This window comes from Grus americana, chromosome 25 (genome assembly GCF_028858705.1).
Source record: "Grus americana isolate bGruAme1 chromosome 25, bGruAme1.mat, whole genome shotgun sequence".
Classification (NCBI taxonomy): domain Eukaryota; kingdom Metazoa; phylum Chordata; class Aves; order Gruiformes; family Gruidae; genus Grus; species Grus americana.
This window is the reverse complement of record NC_072876.1, coordinates 641,442-647,441: the sequence shown is the minus strand read 5'-3', so window position 1 is coordinate 647,441 and position 6,000 is coordinate 641,442.

Sequence of the window (6,000 nt, the reverse complement as noted above, 5' to 3'; positions counted from 1 at the left end):
TTTACTAAACACTCATTCATTTAGCTAGGACATAATCACATGAGTTAAAAAAATAACTTGCTCCAGAGGGGTTGCCTTAGATAACAAACCAGTCGGTTTGGGTTGTCAGATAATATGAGAAATCCATCCAGGGCTGTTCCTGGAGTAACTTCCCTAAAGCTGTTATCTGTAGGCTGTGTTTAAGGTAGACTTTACCTTTTTGATTTGGGCCAGAGAAGACAAATTTATCTGGTACAGTATAATTAATAATACCTGGAGTAATAATATATGTGATAAGGTATTTTGAGTGCAAATTAATGCACTGTGTTTTCCAAGCAGGAACTGTGCAGAGGATGGGGCGTCCTCAGTCTACTAGAATTGTACCAGCATGTAAAAAACCCTCCTGGAATTAAAGACAACCAGCTGGTACAATTCATTAGAGTTTTCCAAAATCTTCTGCAGCATCCCGCGTTATTTTTAAGAGCCTCTTCTCTGTAAAATCCTCCCAAGGGTCAAAATTGGCCAAGGGACAGAAAAAACAAGGATTTTGAAGTAACTGATGCTCTAAAGTATCTTTATAATGTGTGCAGATATCTGACATTACCTGCTTTTAATTAAAGAAATCTAATGCACTGTAATCTAAAGTAGCTGATGGATAATTTCCTGAGTCAACACAAAGGAAATAATTTGAAGGTTACTTGAGGCTGTTCAGCCATTTCACTGTATGACTTCTTTGAGATGGTGATTTCCCATGCTCGCCTCCCTTCTCAGATGGCATTTGCAACATTAACTAGACCTTGCCTTATATCACATAATGTACATTTGAAACATGATTTAAGTTTTGCAATAATTAAAAAAAAAAAAAAAAGAAACAACACCAAACATTAGTTAGCAACTTGGACAACCTTGTCATCTTAAACAGATCTTTTAACTTTGTACCAAAGTTACACATGACATTGAAAATACCGTAAAAACCATGTTATCCAGTTTGCTTTTGGCAGTATAAAGAAACTAAATGTGGCCCGTAACCATGACAAAAGGCAGAGGTCAGAACAGAGGCAACTGTATTCAGCCAAACCTCAACCTGTTTCCACAGTGGGTTTTAGCATGCCCCAACACAGCACTTCATTCATTCAAATGTCAGCATTTTGATTGTCCTCTGAAAGATGATACCCTGAAACAGCTCTGAGCAGCACTATATATGTGTACATATAGACATATATGAAAGCTGCATTATGTCCATTATTTTCTTTGTTATTCCAAGTTTATAAGATAGTGTTTGAAAAATCGTGCTACGTTGCAACTCTCTTGCTTTTGCAGGAAGAAAATGCCATTTGCGTCCAATATGTAGGAGATGTACAGAACTTTTACATTCATCGGATCTTCCATAAAAGGAAGAAGAGAACATTGACCTTACAAACAAGACCAGATCTACTTTAATCAGGTAGGCCAAGACTAGATTGAAAAGGCACCTAACGTCTGTGCAATTCCAGTGGAGCACGGTTATCTATTTTATACCACAGCCAGACTAGAATCCATGACCAGACTGACAAGAAGTAAGGTGTTATATTCAAGGCACTATCATTGTTTCTGAGATTTAAATCTCACAAAAGAAAATTAACATATTCTAGCCATTATGGTTTGGGAGAAACCTCAGCCATGTGAGCCAAATTTAAGGGATACTTCAGGAGACAGACAATATTTACTGAAGAATACTTCTATCAGCAACAGGGTCTCTTAGGGTTGCTCCTTAAGTGAAACTAGACATTAGCAAAAATACTTATTTACTGGCATGATTCTATCTACAGAAAGGTCTTTTGCTAGGAAATGTCATTACATGAACGCAACAGTCTGAAGGGACAGGCCTTTACTTCAGTCATACCTCACTGCACAGTCATACCTCAGCTAGCTGCTCGTGAAGTTCTTGTGGATTCAACCCATTTTCACATCCTGTCAATAGACTAATCTTGATGAAGGCTATTTTCTAAAGAAACAGTGACCTACACTTGCCTGATCTTTAGATGTATTACAACCAGCTTGCGTAAGCTTATTCCCACCACAACTGCTCTTCTGTTTACAGGGTACAAGTCCCTGTTCCTTATTTCCTTTAAAAGGTACACATTTTCACACTCTGAAAGCATTTAGCAGTGCCTCAGACCTCAAGTAAAGGCTGAGTGAAACAACAGACTATAACTTATACATGATAGACCTAAACTGAGAGACACTCAGCACCCAGCCAGGGGCACAGCATGTCCCCGAGACTCAGCACTTGGGGATTAGTTAGCAAGAAGTCTGTTTACTTGAACGATGTCATTTGGAGACATTAAGTTCGTCAGCCTTCATCCCCATCTTTCCAGGTGTGAGTCCTCTGCCACTGCTGGGGTCCCGGGCTGGGTGTCCATGACAGCCCCAGCCCCCGGACCTCTGCATGGCGGCAGACTGATGCACTGCTCTCCCTCAGGGCCTCGCCATTCGAAATAAGAAATCCAGACCAGCTCTTGGCTCTTGGCTCGTTTGAGATCCTTTAAGAAACACCTCGGTCCCACAGATGTTAACGACTGGGCACTCCCTCTAGTCTGGGGATGAGACAGCCGATTCCCGGGTGACCTCGGGGCTCCGCTGCTGCTCGGGCAGGGTTCTGGTGCCCCGGGGTCAGCCCCTTCCTGCCCGCCTCCTCCCCAGCCCAGCCAAACCGAGCGGTGGGCACCAGATGGCGGCGTTCTCCGCTCGCCCAGCGAGCTCCAGCCCCCCCCCCCCGCCCCGGCACTGCGAGACACCCCTCCTTTTCTTTCGTTTCTGCTCAGTCGAGGTTCTGGGCCGAATTCTCCAGGCATAACTGCAACACCGTCGAAACAGGGATAAGCTCAGAGAGCCCAGTGGGTGTTACAGAAGCAGCACAAGGGACTGGAAGTTTTGTCTTAGCTTCACCTGAATCTGTTTTGCACACGGAAAACTTTCCATCTGGAGATTACTTTGGGCAGGAAAGAGTCAGCCCCAGGCTTGGCTCCAGGGCAGGTTTTGCATGACAAAACACCCTTGCTACTGTGTTTAGATAGAGCTGTAAGTCTCAGGCACTTCTGTAAACCTGGCTTGAAATCAGAAAATGGGAAATTCAAACAGTGAGTCTGACTCGCTGTTCAACTCCAATTTTAATCCCCTGGAAGATGGGAGTTCTCTCTGGGATGATGCAGGATTTAAAACTGCCCACACAGCCTAGACGCTGGCACTGGAGCCAACCCCCTCAAACGTGATTACTTATGCCTCTCCACAAGACTGTCCCCCCCAGCAATACGAAGGTGATACAGAAGAGCTATAAGCACCCAAAGGAAAGGAAACCTCGAGCCTGCTCTCTCAAGGAGCTTAATTTAATCCTTTAAACGGTTACCGAGGCGATGCTGCTGCTGCCTCCTTCCTCCCGGGGCAGAGGGCTGGTGATGGCCCCCGCAGGGCTAGCGATGGGATGTGGTGGTGCAAAAGTCTTCGTGGCCTCCGGGTTTGCTGTGAGGTGTCATTTCCTCTGACTTCTCAATTAGGGAGGCCAGGAAGGGAGAGCAGCCATTCATTAGCAGCTGCTTCACCAGCAGCTCAGGGGAACTATATTCACCATCCAAGTGTGGTCAAACAGTTTCCTCTCAACAGGGCGGTGTCTGTCTTTCCACACACCACACCGAACAGCTTGTATGAATTTTAGTCTGTTAGGCTAAGAACAGTTAGGGGAAAAAAATATCCAAAAAGCCAAAGTAGTTTCTTGTATTAGAGAACCACGAAGCCTTCTGAAGCCCACGCTCCTGTTACTGGTGAATAACAGAACAGCACGTGGAAAAAATTTGTCAGATCTGTCTCTCCATCTTCGTACAGATAGAGGATCCCTTTGATGCTGTACAGTCTTTGTTTAATTAAGCTTTAAAATCCCAGGCAAGAAGATCCCCCTTGCCCTAACAAGGCTATTTGCACATTTGCTTTGCTTTCTATTCCCTCCCTCCAGTCCTTCTCCCCCCTCAGCTGGGCCTCCAGGCTTTCTCTTTCCTTCTGCTTTCATGCTCTGTAGTAAGCCATATTCCCTTCCTCCCCCACCTGGCTCCCTGGGGAAAGGGCTGGAAAGCAAAACAAAAGAATCACTCACTGGGAAACCATAATTTGCACAGCCCTCCTCGCTCAAACGCTCCCACTGAAAAAGGGGATTGAACAGCAAAGGCACCTTCTAACGTGAAGTCAGGCCTTCAGACCAGAAAAAGCTGGAGGGTGGGAGTGAAGGCTTTGAAGCCAAGGCTAAAACCTTTGATGGCTCCAAGTGTGCTTTGAGGGAGGCCCCGAGGTAACCAAAATCCCATCAGCTGGGTTTGCTGGTTACTTCCCTGGAAAAAATGGGCTCTTAGTCGGCTCTACACTGCCCAGTGCTCTTGCAGAGATTAATCTATACCAGCTAAAAATACCACCTGGTAGTGCTGTTTGTACAATTAGCAACCTTCTCACAGAAATGTTAACTGCTACACGTGTGGCTGTGGTATAAGCTGTGCAATCAACACATATTTCCTTTAGAAATATTGCAAACCATGGAAATCAATCCCTGCGAGCACCTCTTCCCTACTGTGCTGCTAGTGCCAATAACTCTTTGTGCTGGATGCTTCTCAAAGACGTATCGTAACTTCAGCGCAGTCTGTCCTCACATACACCTCAGGGAGATGTTACGAAGTCACGACCAAGGTTATTTTGACTTCTAAGTCCTTGGGTGGAAATATCCCATGGAAGAGCGTAGCCATGGCAATGCAGTGCGGCCATTACAGAATGCTTCAAGTGCCCATTTACCGATGCCCTGTCAATGTGTCTGGCCCACCTGCAGTCACTTGGATTAATGCTGTATTAGTTCTTCTGTTGGGAGATGACGGTAACTGCATTCAATAAAAACCCATCATATAATGGAGACTTGAGAAGTTCAAGGATGAATTAGACCAGATGTTTTGGACATGACTTTGGCCAATGCTTATTAGTCCTTGAAGATGTAACTAAGAAACCTTGGTTTCACAGGCAGGTAATTCAGTGTAACTGCAGTGTAACTGCTACCCTGGAAACTAAGATGCAAAGCAAGCCCCTGTTTTACCAACATTTAACAAATGTCATCTTTAATTGGTGATACACTTTGTTCTCTTTAATGAGTGACACTCTCCTTAACAATTGGGACTCACATAATGAAATCAGGAATGCTTATTTGATTGCTCTGGAATAGCGGGGCTCAAAATAACCTGTCGTGAGGAATATAATAAAAAGCACTTTGGTGTCCATAGAAGCTGCGAGAACAGATGAGGTTGTGCAAGCACTGCTAATAGGGCCTGTCTCATCTGGACAATGTGTTTGCATTCACCTGAGACCGGGTTTAACGGGAACGTATGGCTGTGCCTATGTGAAAGGAATCGATAGCTTCTGATAATGCTAAGCCAATGATCTTTTCAATCTTTCCAGGGAATTTTTCCTCATAAATGACAAATACATTCATTTTCTTTCACTTTGAGAAATAGGAACTGGTCCTCTTAAACAGACCAATGTGTCAGCGTAACGGTCCAGCCACATTCTGAGTATCCAAATTCTACTGAAATTACCTGGTTAGAGATCATAAAGCGAGTATCAAACCTCACATTGCATCACCTCATAGGGTTTCAAAGCATATCAGAATTTGGCGTTTTGCCTGAGCTACTACTCACATTTTTATTGTTTAGTCAGTTAGAGACGTCTTCTCCGTATCTCCCCAGTTTCCAAGATTTAAACCAAACATGTTTACTGTACAATCAATGGATTTAAATGAAATTTGTACTGAACATTAAAATCCAGTGGGATCTTACTTACCAGCTCCTCAGATTTTCTGTAACTGTCCCATTTTGCCAGTTGTCCAATAACTGGCGTTACAGAGTTCATCAGTATTGCTGATTTAGATTCCTCCTACACAACATTAGTGTCCTATACGTGAGTCCCTCGAGACAGCAGAGGAGGGAGATCTCTTTTGCATCCCAGAGACATTTTTCCCCCTCA